Consider the following 25148-nt stretch of genomic DNA (forward strand, 5'->3'; position numbering starts at 1 on the left):
GATCATCCTTCATGATTTCCAGCAGCTCTATCAGGATTCCATCAGCAGATGCACATTCCCCTAACCTGTTAGCATTTCCGATGGGATACTTCTTATGTAACACCCTGGTCTGATTTTCCATCCCTGTCCACCACTTCCCATTGTATGGCACTTTCCCTTGCAACGCCAGGAGATGCAACACTTGTCCTTTCACCTCTTGCCTTCCTCCCACGCAGAGACCCAAATAGCCTCTGAAGGGGAAGCCATGGTTCACTTGCACTTCTTTCAATCTCTGTGCTCAGAATGTGTGAATGATCCCGAGCTCGTGGTGACCTGCCATTTTAATTCATCCCATTCCCTCTCTGACCTCTCTGTCCATGCTTTCTGGAGTGTTACAAATGAGGCCCAATGCAAACTTAAAGAATACCATCTCATCTTGTGACTGAGAAGGTTGTGTCCTTTCATTCTCTAAATTAAATCCTCCAACTGGCTCTTTGTGTTTGAATGAGAATTGGCTATTTTTGGCTGGCTAGTCGTGTTTCTTCCATTTCATTCTTTTTTTATAGTTAGATTCCACAACATCAGCATTACATTCCAGACAACCCTTACCTTCACTATTACTTCACCCTGATGGAGAAACTCCCTTTGGCCCATTACCTTCTCTGCTATCCAGGTAAATCTGTTTCTCTTTTTCAGTTCAGATGAAATATTTTTCTCTTTCTACAGATGCCTGACCTGCCTCGTTTTATTTTGGGCATTTTCAGTTTGCATTCCAAAATATTTTACAGACAATTTAAATATTTTTGAAGTACAGCCACTGGAGACTCAGCAGCCAATTTACACTGAGGTTCCACAAACAGCGCAATAGTGACAAATAATGGTGATCAATGTTGATCGTCTGAGGAGTAAGGTTTGTCTAACGCGCAAAAGAAATCACTCCTGCCCTTCAAACAGCATTATAACATCCTCCCTCAACTTAACTACAGAAAGCCTTAACTACATTTTATCCGAATACTGATGGATCCGCACATAACTGGGAATAACTCTGCATTGTTCCCTGAAGGTGGAATCTCATGTGGATAGGGTGGTGAAGAAGGCGTTTGGTATGCTTGCCTTTATAAATCAGAGCATCGAGTATAGAAGTTGGGATGTAATGTTAAAATTGTACAGGGCATTGGTGAGGCCGAATCTGGAGTATGGTGTGCAGTTCTGGTCGCCAAATTATAGGAAGGATGTCGACAAAATGGAGAGGGTACAGAGGAGATTTACTAGAATGTTGCCTGGGTTTCAGCACTTAGGCTACAGAGAGAGGTTGAACAGGTTGGGTCTTTATTCTTTGGAGCGTAGAAGGTTGAGGGGGGACTTGATAGAGGTTTTTAAAATTTTGAGAGGGACGGACAGAGTTGACGTGGGTAGGCTTTTCCCTTTGAGAGTGGGGAAGATTCCAACAAGGGGACATAGCTTCAGAATTGAGGGACAAAAGTTTAGGGGTAACATGAGGGGTAACTTCTTTACTCAGAGGGTGGTGGCTGTATGGAATGGGCTTCCGGTGGAAGTGGTGGAGGCTGGCTCGATTTTATTATTTAAGAGTAAATTGGATAGGTATATGGATAGGAGGGGATTAGAGGGTTATGGTCTGAGTGCAGGTAGATGAGACTAGGTCAGGGAGAATGGTCGGCGTGGACTGGTAGGGCCGGACAGGCCTGTTTCCATGCTGTAGTTGTTATATGGTTATAAACCTGAAACATGTATTGGGATATAAGAAAATAACTGCAGATGCTAGTACAAATCGATTTATTCACAAAATGCTGGAGTAACTCAGCAGGTCAGGCAGCATCTTGGGAGAGAAGGAATGGGTGACGTTTCGGGTCGAGACCCTTCATGTATTGGGATGTTCAGTGTGGGATTTGAGCCAACAGAGTGCTGCCACTAATGAGGCAGACTTAAAGTTTACGTGCAGGCTCAAAGCTGCAAGCCACAGGTAACTCTGCCACTAGTCCATCTTAACACAACAATAGACACGGTAGCAAACATCAAGTGTATTGAAGCTGAACAAAATCCACAGGCCAACACATTATTTCCAATCCACTACAGGTCAATATAAAAGCATCTTAACGACATAGAAATGCACAACTTTGTTTCACCTGGAGAAAAAGAGTCTTTATATTTTGCTCACAAGGATAGAACAGTTCATGCAATTATTTTCTCTGCAGCCTCACATCTCACCATCCTCCCTTTGCCAATTTAGTAAATGCAAGATAGAATGCAGTTTACACTATATACGGAAATGATTGCCTGGAAGTTCAATTGTATGCTTTTGTTTCTCAGCAGTATGCAATGGGAAAATATAACACCTTTATCTCACAATGAAAAATCACCTTCCAAAATCTTGCAATGAAAAATCAACTCCCTCAGATTCTCCTACATTAGGAGTAATTTACCTATTAATTAACCCACCAACCAGCACATTTGTGAGATGTGGGAGGAAACCATATCACCCACATCTTGTCACACAGTGAACTGAACTGAAGATTGACACAAAAAGCTGGAGCAACTCAGTGGGTCAGGCAGCATCCCCGGAGAAAAGGAATAGGTGACATTTTGGTCGAGACCTTTCTTCAGACTGAGAGTCAGGAGAAAGAGAGAATTGAACCTGGGGCTTTGGAACAGTGAAGGAGCAGCACTACTCTAGCACCGCGGTGCTTCCTTTGTAGTACTTAATATTAGCTGCCAAGTAATCGATCGGTTTTATTTGAATTACTGATTTTCATACAGATTTAATGTAACTGAATGGCTTACAAGATCAAACACAAAGTGGTGGAGTAACTCAGCTGCTAAGGCAGTATCTCTGGAGGACATGGATAAGTGACGTTTCAGGTTGGACTCCTTCGGACTGGTTTTAGTAGGGTCGAGAAAGCTAGAAAAGATAGGTGGAGTAGAACAAAGCCTGGCAAGTGATAGGTGCATTCAGGTGAGGGAGGGTTGATTGGCTAGAGATGAAAAGGAGACAAGGGTGTTAGATAAGGAGAAGAGCAAAGTGAAATATAAAGCCAGAGTGATATTGGTGGAAGGGGAAGGTCAAGAGGGGTGGGATTGTGGGAGAAATAGGTGTGCACCAGTTTGGGGGGCACTGGAAAGGTAATGGGGGAAGAGGGGTATTATTTAAAATGAGAGAATTCAATGTTCATACCATTCATTGAGTTGCAAGCTACCCAAGCGGAATACGAGTGTAGAAAATAACTGCAGATGCTGGTAGTGCTTACTAGATTACTGCAGAGGGCAGCATTGGTGAAGGTCTGGACTTCATCAGATCAGCCCAGGTGAGGGCTTCTTTCCCCATTGGATATTATTGAATCAGATGTTTTCTTCCTCACAGGATAGTTGAATTTTTCTTCACTTAAGTATAACAAGCCAAAGTGGGTCGTCCTTCATCAGTTTTAAGATAATTTTACGAATCTCCTGGCACTTTTCTATCCCTTCTGACAACCTGCTGTCACTTCCATTTTCCCTTCTCCATTAAGTTCTCTGGTGAACCTCAAACCCCGACACTTCATCATTAGTCACATCTGATTTTTTTATTTCTCCGGCAACTACCTTGACCTAGCAACCAGCTCCTTGGTCTTGCTCTGCTGTTCAATAACAGATCCTGTCCCTAGATTACTTTATTGCCTAAACCCCTGAAGATTAGTCCCGAATAAACTCAATGACCAGGCATCATGGTGTTCAGGCCAGAGAAACCCAAACATTTGCAATTGTCTAAGTAAACTATTTTCTCATCTCCCTTAAGTGTGGACCCTCCTTCCTGAAACATGTCCATTAGTTTAGTTTAACGTGGAGATACAGCACAGAAACAGGCCCTTCGACCCACACCAACCAGCGATCCCCACACAGTTACTCTATCCTTCACACACACTTGGGACAATTTACAATTAGACCAAGCCGACTAACCCACAAACCTGTACATCTTTGGAGCGTGGGAGGAAATCAGAGCTCCTGAAAAATCCTACGCAGGTCACGGGTGGAACGTACAATCTCGGAACAAGCAGCACCCATAGTCACAATCAAAGCCGGGTCTCTGGCGCTGTAAGGCAGTAACTCTACTGCTGCACCACGGTGCCACCCACTTCCAGACTATCAAACCTGAGCAAAAGGTTGTTCAGTATTTACCTGACATTTACAACCAAATATGTTTTAAGATTATCATTCATGGTTGTAAACCCCAGTGACTGCAGGCCATTCTTAATCCATACACTCTGAGGAATCACTTTAATGAATCTGCAGACCTTTGAGGACAAAATCTATTTCCGTTGGTCTGGAGATCAAAACCACATGCAGAACTTCAATCATTATCTCACCACTCACCTTGCTTAACTACAACAAAATATCCCCTTTTACACCATTCACCTTGCCATGAATATCTATGTAGCATTTGCCTTCCTGTTTACATATTGTACCCTGTATGTTAACTTCATGTTTCATGAACTATGAACACCGATATTTTACCATGTTCAAAGCCCTCAATAATATTCCGCTTTGCTATTCTCACACCAAAGGGAATAACGGGATGTTTTCCACATTATATCATCATATCATATCATATCATATATATACAGCCGGAAACAGGCCTTTTCGGCCCACCAAGTCCGTGCCGCCCAGTGATCCCCGCACATTAACACTATCCTACACCCACTAGGGACAATTTTTACATTTACCCAGCCAATTAACCTACATCACCTCCACCACCTTCATGCCCAACCACATATCCAGTCTAGGTCATTTTGCTTTCTTCTCACAGCTCGCTTTCCCACCAAACATTATATAAAATATCAACCCAGATATGCCAAACATTGTTTCTTCACAATAGTCAGCAACATAAAATACTGATCAGCTGAGAGTACAATTGTAACTCCTTTAGCATCCAACCTTCTAATCTGAAATTTAAAAAATCTTATTTTCTATTCTATACATACTAATATATTAGCCACTACACATTCAATAATTCCACCATTACTAGGAACCTATCTGTTCGGCTTCACTAACACCCTCTGCTCACTCACATCTTGGACTCAAATTGCCCTGACAGGCATATTTACATGCTACAGCTTGCTGTCAGATTCCATCAGCAGCTTTCTAAAAATCAATAAAAAATTGTTCTATCGTTCCATGTTTGACTAATTTATCCTCTTTTTTAAAAAACTAATATAAAACTCTCACATTCTTGTGCTTTCTTTCTCAAATAGTGTATTGATCCGATTTACCGCTGTCTGATATTCCAGACATCCCCGGACCAGCACATAAATTCAGAAAATCTCTCAAAAGTCCGCCATTATGCAATGCTTCACTGAGACTGTCTGGATCCCAAAGGGCACACGCTTTGATGTCTTGTACTTTCCAGGATAGCATGCTCTCTATTTTACTTGGATCAGCGGGAAGCCTGTTGTAGTCCTGTACAACTGCTCTTCCCGTGAGTACAGCCAACAGCAATGCTCATTTTTCCCTCTGGCGATGAAAGACTTCTGGACTTTTGTAACCCTGCTGTCAGTTCCTTCATACCCAGACTCTTTGATGTCAAAACCATGTCTTTGCAATTCAGTTCAATGTGTTTTCAGTCACTTTTTCTTGAGTCCTGTGTTATTTCCCATGACTTTCCTTGTTCTGGTGGTACATGGCGTGATTGTAGTATGGGTATCATTTTGTTGCTTAACTCTTTGTCATTCTTCAGTTGGGCTAGAATTTCCTAAGTAACACAATTTTATTTACTTGCTCTCCTTAGAGTGAGTAACTTTAATAGGTTTGTTTTGTATTTGAAAGCAATATTACTGGAATCACTCATTCTCCACCCCATTACAGGACCTCTCATTTCCTCACCATGTCTCTTTTTTGGCCCATTCTTACCCAACAGAAAATGTTGACAAACTCAGCAGATCAGGCTGATCCGATTCACTTTTCCACCCTTTGATGTTATTTCAGATTTCCTGCATTTGTAGTCTGTTTCACTTACCTAATTGCTATTTATTACCAACAACTACCAGAGCTGAAACATTACTACAGGTGCTGCTGTAGAGTTTGCACGTTCTCCCTGTGACTGCGTGGGTTTTCTCTGGGTGCTCCGGTTTCTTCCCACATTCCAAAAGACGTGCAGGTTTGTACGTTAATTGGCTTCTGTAAATCGCCCCTTGTGTGTAGGATAGAACTAGTGCACAGATGATCGATGGTCGGCGGGGATTCGATGGGCTGATGGGCCTGACTCCATGCTGTATCACTAAACTAAATTAAATGCATGCTCTCTATCTTGTTCCACCAATGTTAGCTGACCTGATGTGTAGCTCCAATATATCTTTTAGCTTATGCCATTAAACGCAATGAGTATTTTTAGCATCTGTAGATGTTGGAAACCACATTGCAAAGACTTTTGGGGACTTTCAAGAGTTAGCAAAAGTGTGAATATTCAAAGAGTAAAAATGGGCGTTAAAGGTATAAACAGTTAAGCTTCCTAATGGAAGTCATAGTCCCATGTTTTAGATTGTAAGTCTGCTAGAAGTTTGGAGATCTAGTATGACGTTTACTAATTCAAAAAAAAAATATTGTCAGAATTTCATGTCTGTATCAGATCACCTACCCTCTCTCACATTCAGTACTTGAATTCTAAAATTAGGCACTGTGTGGAATAACTGGAAGAATACATAACCCATCCAATCCTGGTTTGTGTAATAGATATAAAGTATGGTTTCATGGAATACCAAATATCAGGCCATGGAGTAAATCTTCCACTTGCAGCCTCCGCAAACATCTGATGGGTACGCGGTGCCTTCTATATGTTTTGTACCCACTCTGATCAGCACCATTTTACTATTAGTTCTCATCCCAACAAACCTCTTTCCAGCATTCCCAAGATGGTCGTATTTTCCTGTATCTGGTCCCATCCTGCAGATTAGCTCTCAGCAACTCGTTGTATCGCACTGATGTTTGACTTGCATCGTCCAATTAAGACTCGCTACAACATGGTAAGTGAGGGCACTTTCACCCAACCTGCCACAGGAGCAATGAACTATCTGACCCTCTGAGCTCATCAAATTCAGGCATTTATCCTTTGCTAATTCCCAGCTGCTAACCCACTTGGGTTTTAAATCCATCCTTGCATTAAGTCAGATGCATCATAGCATAAATAGTTCAATACTTCTGCAACGAGTATCTTATTTTAGGATTCAACAAAATTATAAAAGTTTAAATTGGGCAGTAAATCTGCACGGCTTGTGCTGCGTGATCAGTAAATTGTACTCGTATTCCATACTGGCTAGTTTGATGAAGGTCGCAATAAAAGGCACAATTGTTCTCATGAGAAATAGACTATTTTAGCATTCTGACTGTGGAGTGGCTTTTCCAAGACGATGACACATACCACCAAAAATGACCAGCAGGTGTATGGGACCACACCACCTTAAGATTTCCCTCCAAGTCGAACAGCATCCTGACTTTAAAATATATCACCCGGACCATCATTATGGCCTGAATCCCAAAACGCCACTCCTAACATTACCGTGGCAAGTATTCAGAATGACTGTAAGCAGCTCAAAGCAGAAGGAGAATTGGATACAGGCCATTCAAGACCACCACCTGCTTAAAGCCACTTAGGGATGAGCAGTAAATGCCAGCAACTCCCAGATCCTAAAGCAGGAATAAACCCCCTTGGTGCTGCCCTGCTGATGGGGATTCGTGTCAGCACACTTGGCCCTCAAGTCTGAACAGTATCCCATACCACTTTACAGAAGATATCCAGTGTGGTTGTGCACTGCTGTGCTAGGAATCAGGCACTATTCCTTCCTATCTGCTGGCACTCTACCAGCAATGATTTGTCCCAGGGTTCACTGTGAAGTTGCCCATGAGGGCTGAATCTGGTTGGGGCAATGGGTACAGCTGCTCAGCCCTGACAGGCAATGGAAGTTACTCTCTACCCCCCTCCTTGTCTGGCTGCACAGTGTTCCCCAGCCCTGACATCCTTCTATCGTTGCTCCTTTTAGCCTGCCCTACACTCATCCTCACAGGCATCGTCTCCATACTAAGCCCTGAGATGACTCCATGCTGGATTCACACTGGCTTACTGGCACCTTAGGGTCCTAACAAAGCAGCAAGGTGGGCAGGAATAGCACCAGGTTCCTGGCTCAGCAGCACTACCTGTGTAACACATCCCTCAGTGAAATGCTGAAATGGCCCCTTTAGCATTGATTCCACTATGGTTTTTGATCCTGGGAATGCTTTCTGTGTACTGGCGAGAGACCAATGTAACAAAAAACAACTTGGATAAGTGAACTTAACTTATAGTTGAGCAATCTGTTCTTGTATCACAAACCAGAATAACTTATTGATTCAATTATCATTTTTGCTTAGAGACAGTCAGTAGATAATTTTAGTAATTAGAAGTGCCTTCTAATTAAATACATGGCTCTTGCAAATTACCCGTCTCATTAAAATGTCATACAGTGCATTGCACGGTTCGTTATATCTGAAAGAGGGCGACCTCTATGTAAAACAAAAACACGGCAATCGGGAGTTCGATTTCACTGGTGTTATGCAAGGGCAAGTTAGCAATGACTCTCATATCTAGAAAAAAGACAAACTCTTTGCAAAGGGTCAATAAATGTTTGTTACTGCAATGTCCCCCATCCTGTAACCTATGAGGCTGCTCCAATATGATGCACGCAGTGGAAATCAGACAATATGCCATTGGGGACCTTCATCATCCAGAAGACCACAGTGACCATTGCAAGTATCATCGCCCTTTTCCACTTGTCAGAGTAGATCTCCAACCGCAACAGAAACACATCAAAGTCTTACCTCAGGAATTCCGAGCTTCAGATGAAAGCCTGTTCTGTCGATCCACTTTTCTATTGAGAATCGCTCTGTCCCTCCAGGAATCCTGTGGTCAGAACAACCTGGAAGATAGAATTTCCCCCGAGTTTTCCCAAATTTAGGGCAGTCCTAATCAAATGCAAATTAAACTGAACATGCTGGAAATACTCATCAGATCAAGCAGCATCTGTGGCAGGAGTTAATGTTTTAGGTCAATGACTCATCACGGGAACTAATTAATATACTTGTTTGGTGGCAGCAGCTGCCAGCCAGGCTGAGATTGGCTGGAGAGATTACCCACCAACGGCTGCAGCCAGGGAGAGGCGAGGAGGATAGAAGAGACTCAGAGTACGGAGGGGAAAGGTGGGAGGTCAGTGTCAAAGGGAGATTCGAGACTAGGATTGGTATTGGAGCGAGTAGGATTAATGGAAGTGGTGGGCATTGACCCCATGTGCATGGTGGCTGTTGGATTTGGAGTTTGGATTATATGAGGAGGGAAACAAACAACCAATTGTGAGATTGGAACTGGGGGTGAGCTGCAACCCCACCACTCTGACCTGGGTTCTCTACCACCAAGGACAAAGGCTATCAGTGGGTCATGGTGGCGGGCAGCTGAGGGCTTTGCCTGGGCTGACTGCCTGCCCCTCTTCCAGTCTTATGTCCAAGCATGGGTACCTCTGGAGAGGGAGCAGTGTCCACGGGATCTTGGTCTCTTTCCAGGGCTGCTGGACAACACAGGGCCTTGACTGTGTCCCGGATGATAGTATTTTTTTTTCTTTGGTACTTATCCATATATACGTTTGTTGGATTGATGTCTTTTTAGAATGGTGTTTTCGTTGTCATTTTGACCCTGTAAAAAAAATTGCCTTTGTAAGATAAAGGACAAAGGCAACAGGTGCATAGAAACACCACCACTTGCATGTTCTGTCCAAATCACGCATCATCCTGTCTTGGAAATGTGTCACTGGCCCCTCAGCATTGCTGGGTCAAAATCCCATAACTTCTACCCCCAAAAAACAGTGGCGATGTCTTCACTCGAAGGGCTGCAGTGGTTTAAGGCAGTGGCTCACCACCACCTTCTCAAGGACAATCAGGGATGGTCAATAAACATCGACCCTCTAGGCCATACCCATTCCCCAAAATTGAATCAACAAAGTGTCCCATTGTCTCATTCAGAGAGGACAGTGTAACCAATGGCCAAATGATAGTTTGAAAAGTGTTACATTCTCATCTCCCTTTAAAAGGTAGGTTTTTGCAAAGTCTAGGAATCAAGGTAGTGTTAAAGCTAAAACAAAACTAGTTACTGACAATTTTATGAGCCCCCAGCTGAATAGAAGTGGGTTAGTTAATTGACCTTCCCCATTCAAGGGACATCCTCTGCCCCCACACTCCCATTTTCTGTGTGACAGGAAGTGGCTGGGTTTCAGTTCAAGTTTCGGACTTCTAACATCACATCATATTCAACTTTGGGAATTCAGCAAAAGGAGAACTGTAAGTAACATACCTCAGACGAATGACTCACAACAGACATTGTACCCTAATAATGGACCGCAGGCAATGAGACCCGACGGAGTGCCCACAACAGTCAGACACATGCACCCCAACTGGGAACTAAGTCAGTCCATGTGCCCCAGAGGACCCACCACAGTTAGACTCTGCACCCCAATAGTGAATCCACAACATTCAAGCTCAGTACACCCGTGTACCCACAACAGTCAGTCACTACACCCCAGATAGACATTCAAGAGTTTAGTAATCTCAAAACTCAATCGCTAAATTAAGCTTTAAAGATGATTTGAAGGGAGTGCAAAATAAACTGGAGACAGAATGTGGGAATGTGTAGATTTTATTTTCCATAATTCCGAAATACATACTATACATCAACATACAGGATATTGTTTGTTTAAAATGAAGTTCATTTTTTTGGTGTTAATTTCGGATCAACTTCTACTCAGTAAATATAAAAAGCATATGCCTGTAAACATTTAACATTTTTCAAGAAACTGCATTACGTACAAATCCCATCCATTCTCACTGAAACCTGGTGAAAGCCTGCTTACAGTGCACAGTGTAAAATACACTAGGACAGCTGAAAGATTATCCCATTATATTCAAGTCCTTAAAAAAAATTGACTTGAAAATTAATGACACACATCAATACAGTATTTCATCTTTGAAAAGTCTGCTTTTGTTTAGATGTGCTGCTATTTTTTTCAAATACTGCTTTAAAGTCCAAGGATCCATACCATGTTTTAAATTTATGCATTCGTCTGAAAAAGAAATCTAGGGTTTACATTATCAGAAGCAATCACCTTGGGTCACTTTCACCGATCCGGCTACATCAGCGCCATCTTTACACAAAGACATAAAGACAACTCTTTGAATAAGGCAACACCCGAGTCACACAGAATGATTGTACAGCAAGGGAAGCAGAATACACGCCATTTGTAATTCATTTTGTGATTCTGCTTGGTTAAGCTTTATAACACATCTACTTTTCCCCTTCCCCGGCTCCCCTACATGCATCTGACCAGATATATTTAGTGGGGCAACATGTGCGTTCACAAGAATGACTTGGATTTATCTGACAAACTCCCACGTACAATCACTACTCGCCATCAAGCTTTGTGATTGCGTATAATGCTCGTTAAAGAAAAAAGCAAGTTAGATGTACCTCCCTTTTGTTTTCTTTACTGGGCTCAACATCTGAAAGCCAAGTACATTTTACTGGGGAGAATGAGGGAAAGAAGAGACAGAGGCTGCTTTCAGTTGCGTAATTCCACTGTTACATTGTGGAAAATATTAATTAAATTGCTGAAGCATTTACAACTAAACGCTACGAACTGCAAAATTAAAAAAAATCGACTAATTAATGTTATTAATAATGAAAATTAAGAATTTCCAAAGATGTGGGTCCAGTAAAAGAGCCAGGATATTGTCATAGAAATCACAATAGAGAGACATGTTGATTGAATGAGTGGTTGGCATTTGATTTCACAGTAAGGAAAGAAGACTTAAATACAGCAGTACTTTGGAAGGAATCTAAAAATAAATGAATGTGAGAAAAAGGCAAATAACAAGACAGGAATAGATAAATCTCCAGGATCTGGTGGCTTCCAACCCATGTAGTAAGTGAGAGAACTATGGAGGTATCAATCAAAAACTTTCAAACTTTTCATGCATTAACAATGGTGCCATTAGGTTTGGAACTGTTGAAGATGAAGAGAGATAGCAGAGTGCAAGCCTGCCTGCCTGTTTATCATCAGCTGTGTGGCAGCTACTCAAAACAGTCACCAGGATAGACCGGCTAAATATATGTGAGCCTTTAACTTGGGTTGGAAATTGGTCAAGAGGGAGAAGGGATTAACGGTAGTAAACTGATTAACAGATGTGACATGTGATATTCCCCAGATTCCCTATTCCATTCCTAAAGACCGATTCACCATGTGGGATTTGTTCAGGGTTCCAATTTCCCATTATTACTTTAATTACTCAGATAAAAGAAAGTAATTATAAAATGGGAACATATATCTTTGTATACAGCTGGGATACACTGTTAATATTTGCACCCTTTTCAGGAAGAATTTAATCTTCTTAGAAGGAGTGCAATGCTGATGAATGAAAATGAGACTAGATTTAGGGGATTAAATTTGAATTGCATAAACTTGATACGTGTTCCCTCGAGCACCGGACATTGTTTTATCTCACTTAGATCACAGCTCAGTCTTGCTCGTCCATACCTAATAGTGGAGGACTCAAGACCAAGTAGAAATTTACAACATCTCAAAATTTAAAATCAAGCTATTTGGAAATTTGTGAAGAACTGGAACTGCAATCTGGAACTAGAGTGAGCAAATTTACCCTGCTTTCCCCCTACCTCACCCCGATCAAAAATTGCAGAAAGATAAAGTTGTTAGGCAAGGGATGTGGAGCAAAAGTGGATACATTAAGGGGCAGGATACTTTCATCTAATTCATGGCACTTGCTATTCGTGATTGTTCAGCACAATAATAAAATTGGATATGTTAGAAATTAATATAAATCTTTAGCTATATAATATTTATAAGTGGCTTGGTACTAAAGTGACATTTTGTTGCTCACTTTGTTTAAAGCTGGTGTCCAGGTACTATCTGTGGGGACAGTATTATTTTTAAGTGGACACCCAGTGGGTCAATTGGAGATTATAACACTTGAAGAGTGTCTTTTTCATCACACGAGCTTAAACTACCCTTGAGAGATGTTAACATGGTGATCAGATACTTAATTTCTTGCATACCAACAATTTCATTTCTTCAATTTTAAACCCAAAGATGAGATCATAAAAATTCATCTTCAATCTCTAATTCATTGTGAGACAAATATAATACAAGTAAAATTATTTATTGGCAAATTAGCTTAATGTCAGCAAAGCATTTTACTTATTTAAATAGAGCATCTTTTTTCCCCACGGTAGCCATTTTATCTTCTCACATCACCTTCCATCATTTGAGGAAGTCGGCTTTTCCCCAAACCTCTCTGTCAGAGCAGCCGATAAGCCCTCTGAATTGATGTGGCCTGTGGTGGATTACCTGTTGAACTACACTTCCCATCTGAGGGGAAGTGATCAGTTCTGGCTTAGCAAAAACCACCAAGGGCATCATGTGAGAAATGACCGACTCTGTCCCACATTCTGTGGTACAGCATCTCGTATCTAGCCTTTCAGAAAGATTATATTAAAAACTATTGGTAGAAACATTTGTGGGATTTTAGAATAAATTCTTTATATTGCAATCATTTACCAACCCACAATTTCTGAGGAGGATTGCAACATAGGTTTTACATTTCAATATATTACAGGTCCTGGGTATTTTCAATGTATTCTCTTTTTAATTCCTATTAAAAGCGTATGTGTAATGTTTACATAGGGATGTTTAACATTAAACCAATTGATTTGATTCCATAATTTCTGTTTTACTGGGCTCCTCAACTGTACTCGTAGATGACGGAAATAGTTTAATGCTAAACCTAGTGCAGTTAGACTCAGACAGTGCAACAAACCACAGTGCACTGCTGAAATAAGGGCTCAGCTCTTACACATTTGTCAAATGTCAGCTGCAGAGGAGAAACTGCAAAGAGGTTTATTAGGTAGAGAAGAAAGAGAGTTGATGCAATTTTAGACTTTTTGCTTCATTATTTCCTTCACACATTTAAAGTGAGAGGTCTCAATTTTTGAATTGAGATGTGAGAATCATGAGATTTAAAAGAGAATATTTTAGTTGGGCCAAATACACCAAGAATAACCAATCTCCCTAGTGTCCAACAAAAATATTAAAGACAGGCCTTAATTAATACTCAGAAAAAGCTGAAAACGAATAGGCTCAATGAGAGCACCAAAATTGTTTAAACTGAAGGCACTGCGACTGCATAAATTAGAGTAATAATGATTACACAAAGCATTCAAAATTAAGCAAATAGATTTAGATTTTGATTTACTTTTCACAATGCTCACCTTGAAATACAGGACAACCTAGGTGAGAATCTGTAACAGATTAAAAGCTGTGCAAAAGCATCCAGTAAACTAAAATAAAATATAATACACAATAAACAAAAAGTGCATTACTTTAAGTCATTATAAATGTGCTGTGTATTGTGCAACATCTTTAAATCAAAACTTTCTTTTAAAAGAAAAGTTCCTGTTTCACTGGCTCTCTGAACATCTTCATATGGGTAAACGTTCCCTTTACGGAGACTTCACCAGTGTGACATCTGGTCAACTCATTCAAATAAACAGAAAACGCAGAGAAACCATTACGTAATGTAAAGCCGAGGATAGAACAAAACACACAGTAAAAACAGCAGCAATGCCATCCTGCTATGCAAGTCAATCGCTGTACATATGGGAAAGCCCGTAACCCACCACATCAAAACATTAATTTCACAATGACTGTACAGAGTTCCAGGAAGTGCTAGGTCTACTCACATTTCTGGGAAAAGCACAAATTTCTTGCAGCAATGTATCTTACACTCAAACTCTCTGCTCGTCATGCAGTGACTTAAAGTACCCCAAACTGCTAGCAGCATAGTCTCAAATGGTTTTTTTGAATACTAGTGCAATTTCATATTGTGATTCCAGAGTCAGCTGGCAACCACCATTTTTAATAGAAATGCTGGTGTGCATGGTCCTCATTTTCCTTCTGAACGTTCAGTCTACAAATCCAATTTGCTTTCTTTCTTGAAAAACTTCATCTCTGATCTGTTTGTCTGAGGGTTCATCAACAATAAACACTAGTTTTTTGGAAAACAAAATACCATTTCATTTATTAGTAAATGCTGCAGCGAGGATTAACTCCCTGATAAAATGGTTAGTTCTACCTAGCAAATTTAGGTTTGTCGAGGTCAGCGGACTGGCTCTGCTCGAGAGCTCTGTGGGATCACAGAGCACGGGATCATGAATCCTCGTCTCAGTTACTCCTGTCAACTTGCAAAACCTTGTAAACACATCGCCAGGTAGCAGCAACACTCCACAGCTCTGATCAAACACTCAGAGCCCTCGTTGCTATAACATGGCTGTCCAATGTCACTGTAGTCCCTAAAGAAAGTGGAGAACTACCCATATCTGGGTCACGTGCAGGTCCATTGCATTTCCTGAGACTTACTTGAAGCCTATTCAACCAAAGTAGTAAAAAACAAATTACGCCATGCTATTTAGTTCACCTGGGAAGTTGTTTGTGGCAAAATAAGATCAGGAAAGGGAACTCTTTATTCAGTTTAAGTTTTGTCTAACACAAGTTAATGTAAATGCTAATTCAAGAGTTTATTGAACATCGTGATGGTACACCATATCAAAACATCTCAACAAACAAAGAGAGCATCTTTCCCTGGCTGTTATTAATACACCGGCCTGAACATTCAGGCTACATTTCAAGCTGAAGTAAAATTGATATCTTTAACAGCAGGACAGATTCACTCATCTCTGGCGGAAACTGAAGCCATAAAATTTCCAGAAGGGCTTTTTGGAGGAAAGAAAAGATTTTAACTGTTTAAGGATGAATGTGCTGTTCTGTAGCACAACGTTGCAGAGCTCAAGAAGACAGAGTCCATGTTCAAATATTAGTGCAGAGAGACTTTCTGGCGGAAAACTGTTGACAAGGAAGAAATCCTTGCAGAACAATAGCGAGGTCTGTTTTTTGATAAATTTTGGCATCATCTGTCACAAAGTGGGATGGAAGGAAATCAGGAGAGTGCTTGTGTCTGTACAAACATCAGCAAGAACACGCTGACTACACTGGACACTGTGTAAACACATCATGGACACAACTACAAGCCCACAGACACTCAATGCTTTACATTCTGGCATTTTCAGAACTTGGTCAACACATGTGAAAATCCACTCTCCTTTGCTTTTGTAACCCTGTTGTGGTTGCCTCCATGGAGTCATATCCCAGAGACCTGTCTTTTGCACAGCACTCTCAAATCCAAAAAGCAATCATGCTCTGTTTGGCTAGTCCTTTTCCTCTTTTTATTCCATACAGGCATTTCATTAATTGAATCAGTTGACAGCCGTTACATTATTCTGGGGCTGACATGATCATTCCACCGCCCGTTGACCTTCACATACTTCCTTCTTTATCCTGGTTTGGGATGCAGAAATTTTGTTTGGTGCTTTTTGTTTCAGCTGTTCAAAACCGGTACTGGAATTTTCAGTTTTGGGGTAAACTGACCATTTCAGATTCTTAACCTCCAGGTAAGGGTTTAGCCAAAGTGAGCAAAGCGCTCTGAAAGAAAAGAAAAGGCATTACTTTAGATATCATCCAGAAACTGGAACATATATTAGTTTAGAGATACAGCGTGGAAACAGGCATTTTAGCATCCTCAGCAGCTGCATCACTGTGTGGTTCGGAAGCTGCACAGCCTCCAGCCGCAAGACCCTGCAGCGCATAGTGAACACTGCTGAGAGGATCACTGGCGCCTCACTCCCAACACTCCTAGTCCTTTACACCACCCGCCTCACCCGCAAAGCATTGAGCATTGTGGGTGACCCCTTCCACCCCTCCAACAGCCTCTTCACCCTCCTGCCTTCAGGGAGAAGGTTTCGCAGCCTGAGGTCAAGCACCACCCGACTAAAGAACAGTTTTTTCCACCAGGCTGTCAGGATGCTGAACTCTCTCCCCTCCCTTCCTCCTCTCTCCCCTGCCCCTATTGGACCTGGACTTTAACACCCCACACACACGCACATCCAGCACCAGACACTTAAAAAAATTTTTTTTAACGCATTTGAAGTGACTATATTTTATATTTTATATTTTATGTTGATTGTTGTTTGCTGTGCCTTTTTAATTTTAACTTAGTTTTATGCACTTTGTTCCTCGGGATTGTGGGAAACGGTATTTCGATTTTCTGTCTGTGTAAACTGGCTGAGGATTGACAATAAAACTGACTTTGACTTGACTTGATTTTAGCCCACCGAGTCCATGCCAACCGTTACACTAGAGTTCACCTACAAGGTTCATAACAGCGTACATCACTGAGGTTTCTACAAATAAAAATATTCTAAAACAAGCTGCCATTTATTTTGATTGATTAAAATCACATGGGGTGATTGCAGTACTGCAGAATTTAATACATTCATAAATCTTTGCCTGGAAACTGATTGAAGGCTTGGAGATTTTCAGCACGGTAAAAATCCGCAACTGGATAACCACAAAGAAAAACATTGGAAGGATTTCAAATTAAAGCATATTGCGGTATAGAAACATTAAACACTCTGGGGGACGAGGTTAATTTGCTAGCCTTGGGTGGATAAATGGATTGAAGCAGAACACAAGTAAAAGAAAAACAAACCAAAAAACCACCCAATTGCAATCTGGATGACATGAGGGCCACACAGTGGTACAGCTGGGAGAGTAGCTGCCTCACAGCAATATCGGTGTGTTCAATCCTGGCCTCGGGTGCTGTCTGTGTGGAGTGTGCAGTGTAAAACAATTACCCATCAGGTTAATCAATGACAGAAAGATAGGAGGATTGTAATGAATGCAGATAGAAGCACTGAATTACAGAGACATTAATGGATTTAGTGAACAGGCAAAATGAATTACAAAAGAGACAAATGCAACAGCATCAACTCTGGATGCAAAATGGACAAAACATGAACTAAAACCTGTGGGTAAGATTATGGGCATGTAACAATTCATCATTAAAATGAGTGGGTCTGGAAAATTGTCCCCAAAAGACATGGGGACAATGTCTCCACATCAAGAAGATCAAAGAACAAGGTAGAACATGCTGCATTCAAGCAAAGCCCTGATCACACTACGTCTGGAGTTCTGTGAAAAATTCCAGGCATCACACTTTAGAAAGGGTGCATTGGCCTTGGAGAATGCACAACAGGATGATACCTGGTTTTCCAAGGGTTAAAGTTTGAGGAGAGATTCCAGAGAATTCAATCCATGTTTCTGTAAATTAGAAGATTAAGGGAAGAATTGATTCAGTATTTAGCCAGCTGTCCAGGTTTAATCCTAACCATCTATATACCTGAAGCCAAACAAAACCCAATAGAGAAAGGGGGCAAAAAATGCCTCACAGAAGAGATTAAAAATGCAAAACCAATGTGGGCTTGTAAAAAGTGCTTTCTCCCAGTTCATCAAGCTTTCCCTTCTGATACATCATTGGGTCCTGCCCTCATACCCCCCTTTGTCCATCTGAAGAATGTGTGAGGAAAACTGTGCAACTGGGTTTCCCAACCTGTTCTCCACTCAAGGACCTTCCCTCAGAGGCAACAACCTTTTATCGTTTATCCATAAATTTGTGAAATGATTAAATCAAATTAAGTTTTTGTACAATGTAAAAAAAGATCTTCAAATATCTCTATCCTAAACACAGTTCGAAGCAAAATAATTTTGGGAAAAACTCTTAGATTAGCTACAACATGGCAGATAGCTTGACTATAATTAGATGTTGAACTCAAATTGTTTGATTCTGATCTTAGAGCGTTCAAATATTCCTAACGTAAATGTTAACAACTTTGGTTTCTCAAATTCTCATTAAATTCTAAACTCTTTGAGAAGATTCTTCCTGCAGGTACTTAATTTAACCTTTAAAGTTTACAGGTTTCCATGTAGATTTTCCAAAACTCCAGCAATGGAAAATGAATAAGGCTCCATATTTCCAATATATTGACAAAACGTTGACTTACATGCAAGTTTCAATGTACAACTAATTATATCAAACCTTTACTTTTTGTCTTTCTGCACCCTTAAAAATAATCTCAAATCATACAAATGCAAAAGGGTAAATTTTACACAAAACATAATAGGCTGTATTTTGCTCTCAGCAGTGAATGAATTGGGCTTAGCTTAGCTTTCATTACACTTGAACAAGAACAGAGATGTTTTATAGGACTCTGCACTAAAACGTAAACTAAATATAAAACAGTTGCTTCTGTAGAGCATTTGAACTCTGTATGAACATGTTAAACAATTGTGAATGTACTCAGACTTCAATCAGACTGAAAAACCATTAACAATCTTTATTAAGATTCAAGATTCAAGATTCAAGATAGCTTTATTTGTCATCCAAAAAAACGATTTTTTTGGACGAAATTCAGTCACCCACAGTCCAACAATAAAACATTAAATTAGGCAGATTACACAATAAAGCATTAAAATAGGCAAATTACACAACCCCAAAAACACACACAAAAAAAAGAAACATCCATCACAGTGAGTCTCCTCCAGTCCTCTCCTCACTGTGATGGAAGGCCACAATGTCTTTTCCCTTCCCCTGCCATCTTCTCCCGCAGTCAGGTTGTTGTGGCTGCAGGCCGCACCGGACGGTGAAAGGTCCGCAGCGGGCCGACCCAAGCCCCGCAATCTGGGGCGGGCGAACACGCTGTCGCTGCCGCTGCTGCTGCACGTCGGGGCGGTCGTGGCTCCTGACATTGAAGTCCCCACCCAGCAGAGAAAAATCCCGCGGCCTATTTTAGGCCGCGCCGGACGGTGAAATGTCCGCGACCCAAGCCCCGCAATCCGGGGCGGGCGAACACGCTGCCGCTGCTGGAGCTCCTGATGTCGGCATCCACGCGGCCCGAGCCTAAGGCGAGTCGCAGCCGCTCCCGCAGCCTCCGAAGACGGCCGGCTCCGCTGATGGTAAGTCCGATCCGCGGGCTCTGCGAACCAGAGCCCTGGAGGCCGCCAGCTCCAGGAGTTGGGCCGATGGTAGGCCTCAGCAGGAACGGAGACCCAGAAAACAAAGGTCGGGTCTCCGTTCGGAAGGGACACATAGTCACAATTTTACAGTTCCCCCCCTCCCCCCCACACCCACACATAGTACACAAACACAAAAACACAACATCACATTGACAATTAAGACACAACAAAACAACAAAACACAAAGACAAATGGACCGCAGGTAAGCCGCAGCTGCTATGGCAGCGCCGCCTTTAAGTTTGAATCGGAAAACATCAATTTGAATTTTGAATTTAATTTCAAATGAGAAAACAGAATACAAAGAGGGATAAAACGGTTTAAGTGAGAAGCACATGAAACATAAAGAAACTAGATTGGTTTTATTTAGTTTAAAAAAAATCTGCAGCAATAATTGAACACTAATAAGATTGCATCCTGTGAGAGCTAGTTTTCAATGTCAGAAAATGTATTAGGCAGTGATTAATATACATTATACCATTAAAAATTTACACGTACTGTGTTAAGGCCATTTCGGTTACGGAAATTCGCTCTTACAGAAATTATGTGAAAAAGTCAAATATGTATAATAACTTCAAGTAGGTCCATGCATCTCAATGTGTGTGCCATTGAGATCACATCCGTGTGCTCTCTCTGGAGCAACACATGTATTCAACAATGTTTCCCAATTCCTGCAGTGAACTCAACTTATGCAGATGCTTAAGGTTGCAAATCAATTTACCCTCATTGTTATTTCAGATGCAAAAGCCACGAGGATGAAAATTTGGATGAATGAAGAAAAAACGCACAGGTTCAATACCTATGCACACAACCGCTTCTATCCCATAATCTAAGTCCTAAATATCGCTGATACAAGGAACTGCAGATGCTGGTTTCCAAAAAAAGACACAAAATACTGGAGTAACTCAGTGGATAAGGTAGCATATCTGGAGAACATGGATAAACAAAGTTTCGGGTCGAGTCCCTTTTTCAGTTGATTGTTGTGGTAGAGGGAGGGAGAAAGTTGAAGGAGGTGGGACAGGACAAAGTTTGGCAAGTGATAGGTGGATACATGTGAGAAGGGTTTAACTGGCAAATGGATGGACAACGACCAGAGAACAAAAGACAAAAAGTGTGAGATAAGGAGAGATGGATAGAAGAGGAATTAAATGTGAAGCCAGACGAAGGAAAATAGGTGGCAGCGGATGGTGGAGAAGGCGAAAGGGAGCAATGGGTGCGCATCCAGATGAGACATAGGGAAGAGAGGGGGGAAACGGTGAGGTGTCTGAAATTGGAGAATTCAACGTTCATACCAGCAACTAGAAGATCCAACAGGCCTTGGCAAACCGAGTGGATGTTTGATGAAATAATCGCCTCGCCTTCGCTCGGTCTCGCCAATGTAATTCAGGAGCACCAAATGCAGCAGATGGTAATGCCAGAGGTGCACATGAATGTCTGTGACACCTAGAAGGACCACTGTCTGGATGGATGTGCAGGAGAAGGGAGGGGAACAGGTGTTACATTCCTGCAGTTGCAGGGCAAAGCACCTGCGGAGGGGGTGGTTTGCGTGGGAAGGTGGTTTCTCTGCGTAAAATGGAAATGGGCAGGGACGGGAAAATGTGACTGGTGTGGGATTATGAGGAAGGTAGTGGAAATGTCAGTAATGATGAGTTTGATGTGGAGGCTGGCAAGGTGAAAGGTAAGGACCAGGTGAACACTATCCTTGTTCTGTTTGTGGGGAGGGTAAGCGAGAGCAGAACTACGGGACATAGAGAAGACTCTGGTGAGGGATCCATCTACAATAGCAGTGGAAAACCACGCTTACTGAAGAAAGAGGGTATTATGGATGTTCTAGATTAGAAAGCCTAATCTTGGAAGCAGATGCAGTGAAGGAGAAAATGTGCTTAGGGGATGGTGTCTTTGCAAGAGGCAGGATGGAAGAAGGTGTGGTCCAGATCACAGTAGGAGTCGGTGGGTTTGTAGTAGACATCAGTCAAGAGTCTGTCCCATCGGGAATGGAGACAGAGAAATCAAGAAAGTGGAGAGAGGTGTCAAAGATAATGCTAAATAATGTTGCTACTTCATATATACTTACTCTATAGTGTGCTTATTGCTGGAATAAAATGTCTTCTGTTTACAGCAAATTATATAACACTTCTGTCTGCGTGCTATTCAGACAAAAAAAAATCAAAGCTCCCATCCATTCATACACTGACCTTTCTGCTTTTATTCATAAATAGTTTTAATGAAGCTAGTTGCAAGCTTCAAGAACCTTGCCATATCAGGACATCTGTAGCCTTTTCAATGAGCAGTAGTTAGCAGCTTTAGTGAGGTTGCAGTTAGTAACTGTTTTCTTCACAATGTTTTGTGCCTGTGATATTGGAATGGTCTGTCTGACCAGGGGAGAGAGCAGTGAGAGCTGATCTGCCCTCCAAGTCAAGTTAGATTATTTACAGACAACTGCTGAAAATCCAGTTTGATGTGCTGCTCTGCCTATTACCAACCAGTGCATGGCCTTAGGTTACATTATCTGGACAACACTCCTACTTGGTCTGCTCAGCAACAAGTTATATCTATACTACACAATGCCAAAGAACCAACAACAATCTAATCAAAATTCTCTTCATTCAACGGCACTGCCATTATCCAAGCCCCACATCATTACCATCTTAGGTAGGGGTGGTCACCCGTTATGTTTCCCCAAGAAATAATTTAATTGTTCTGTTTTTGGTACATATGACAATTAAACAGTCTTGACTCTTGAAGCTGGATTTGTATCATTTTAATCTTCCACAGTTGGTGGTACAAAAAGATAACTTTGAGAGTGAACCTCTCAAGAAAACCTCTTAGATGTTCATACTTCAGTGGGTCCAGCAAAAAGACAGGCGGGGGTTTCACCTGATGACTCAGAAATCATGAGAACAGATGTTGGAGGAAGATTTACCAATGGTAATTTCATATTGGTGGGAAAACAGCTGTCCAAGCTCTGCCCAGATGGGCACAGGTTATGGAATACTGACACACACAGTAGCCACAGCAGCAGACATAAACATTACACTGCCAGAACACCAAAGAAATGACATTAGGCCATCCCAAACATGAGTGGCAGAGACTACCTGCCCAAGGTAAAACACCTCTTAATCTGAACTCTGGAGTTCAAATAATTACATTTATTGCTCTCGACCTTTAAGAAGTATCAAGCCGAGCACTTGAATCACACCTGAAACCTGCTACTGCAGCTTTTCACCTTGGTCCTTCAAATTCCAATGCAACGCAGGGTACATCAGACTTTGCATGGTGAATTGCAAACTTTCTTCGCACGTATATTTTAAACAAGCAGTCGAGAAAGCAGCTGTGTGTTCCACTACTTACTGGTACATTACCCCATCAAGCCATCAGGTCCCCTACATTGTTGCGATGTTCATTGAGGAATTTTATGGAGTCCAAAATGATTGTAGTGTAAAGCTAACTTGCTGATGTAACCCAGTGTGTTTCCTGCTGGATGTGGGAAGTCAGGGACATCGCTGGTGCTTCTGGAAACTACACCTGCAGAAATTGTGTCCAGGTGCAGCTCCTGAATAAACGTGTTGGCCCTGAGCAATTGGATGACCTACAGTGAGGTTGTCGCACTGAGGATACAGGAAGAGCGAAGGTGGGTGAATGTGAGAAAGAGGAGTAAACGTGGAGTGCAGGATAGCTACGTGGAGGGTACGTGGAGGGTAGCTAATGTTATCCCACTTTTTAAGAAGGTAGCTAATGTTATCCCACTTTTTAAGAAAGGAGGGAGAGAGAAAACGGGAAATTATAGACCAGTTAGCCTGACATCAGTGGTGGGGAAGATGCTGGAGTCAATTATAAAAGAAGAAATTGCGGAGCATTTGGATAGCAGGAACAGGATCGTTCCGAGTCAGCATGAATTTATGAAGGGGAAATCATGCTTGACTAATCTTCTGTAATTGTTTTGAGGATGTAACGAGGAAAATGGACAAGGGAGAGCCAGTGGATGTAATGTACCTGGATTTTCAGAAAGCCTTTGATAAGGTCCCACATAGGAGATTATTGGGCAAGATTAGAGCACATGGTATTGGGGGTAGGGTACTGACATGGATAGAAAATTGGTTGGCAGACAGGAAACAAAGAGTAGGGATTAACTGGTCCCTTTCAGAATGGCAGGCAGTGACTAGTGGGGTACAGTAAGGCTCGGTGCTGGGACTGCAGTTATTTACAATATACATTAATGACTTAGATGAAGGGATTAAAAGTAACATTAGCAAATTTGCAGATGACACAAATCTGGGTGGCAGTGTGAACTGTGAGGAGGATGCTATGAGGACGCAGGGTGACTTGGACAGGTTGTGTGAGTGGGCAGATGCATGGCAGATGCAGTTTAATGTGGATAAATGTGAGGTTATCCACTTTGGTGGCAGATTATTATCTGAATGGTGTCAAGTTAGGAAATGGGGAAGTACAAAGAGATCTGGGTGTCCTTGTCCATCAGTCACTTAAAGTTAGCATGCAGGTACAGCAGGCAGTGAAGAAAGCTAATGGCATGTTGGCCTTTATGACAAGAGGAGTGGAGTATAGGAACAAAGAGGTCCTTCTGCAGTTGTACAGGGCCCTAGTGAGTCCGCACCTGGAGTACTGTGTGCAGTTTTGGTCTCCAAATTTGAAAAAGGACATTCTTGCTATTGAGGGAATGCAGCGTAGGTTCACTAGGTTAATTCCCGGAATGGCAGGACTGTCGTATGTTGAAAGACTGGATCGACTGGGCTTGTATACACTGGAATTTAGGATGAGAGGGGATCTTATTGAAACATATAAGATTATTAAGGGATTGGACACGTTAGAGGCAGGAAACATGTTCCTAGTGTTGGGGGAGTCCAGATCCAGGGGCCACAGTTTAAGAATAAGGGGTAGACCATTTGGAATGGAGATGAGGAAAAACCTTTTCAGTCAGAGTTGTAAATCTGTGGAATTCTCTGACTCAGAAGGCAGTGGAGGCCAATTCTCTGGATGCTTTCAAGAGAGAGCTAGATAGAGCTCTTAAAAATAGCGGAGTCAGGGGGTATGGGGAGAAGGCAGGAACGGGGTACTGATTGTGAATGATCAGTCATGATCACATTGAATGGTGGTGCTGGCTCGAAGGGCCGAATGGCCTACTCC

At 41.8% G+C, this 25148-nt stretch overlaps 1 protein-coding gene across 1 annotated transcript in view; it reads right to left on the bottom strand.

Moving 5' to 3' along the window:
* Positions 1–10660: 10660 nt before the first annotated feature.
* Positions 10661–25148, bottom strand: part of znrf1 (zinc and ring finger 1) — a 156950-nt gene continuing 142462 nt past the window's right edge. The window contains exon 5 of the mRNA XM_078400488.1: positions 10661–16580. The gene's annotated coding sequence lies outside the window, so the exon portion shown is untranslated. The remainder of the gene's footprint in view (positions 16581–25148) is intronic.

This window comes from Rhinoraja longicauda, chromosome 6 (assembly GCF_053455715.1).
Source record: "Rhinoraja longicauda isolate Sanriku21f chromosome 6, sRhiLon1.1, whole genome shotgun sequence".
Classification (NCBI taxonomy): domain Eukaryota; kingdom Metazoa; phylum Chordata; class Chondrichthyes; order Rajiformes; family Arhynchobatidae; genus Rhinoraja; species Rhinoraja longicauda.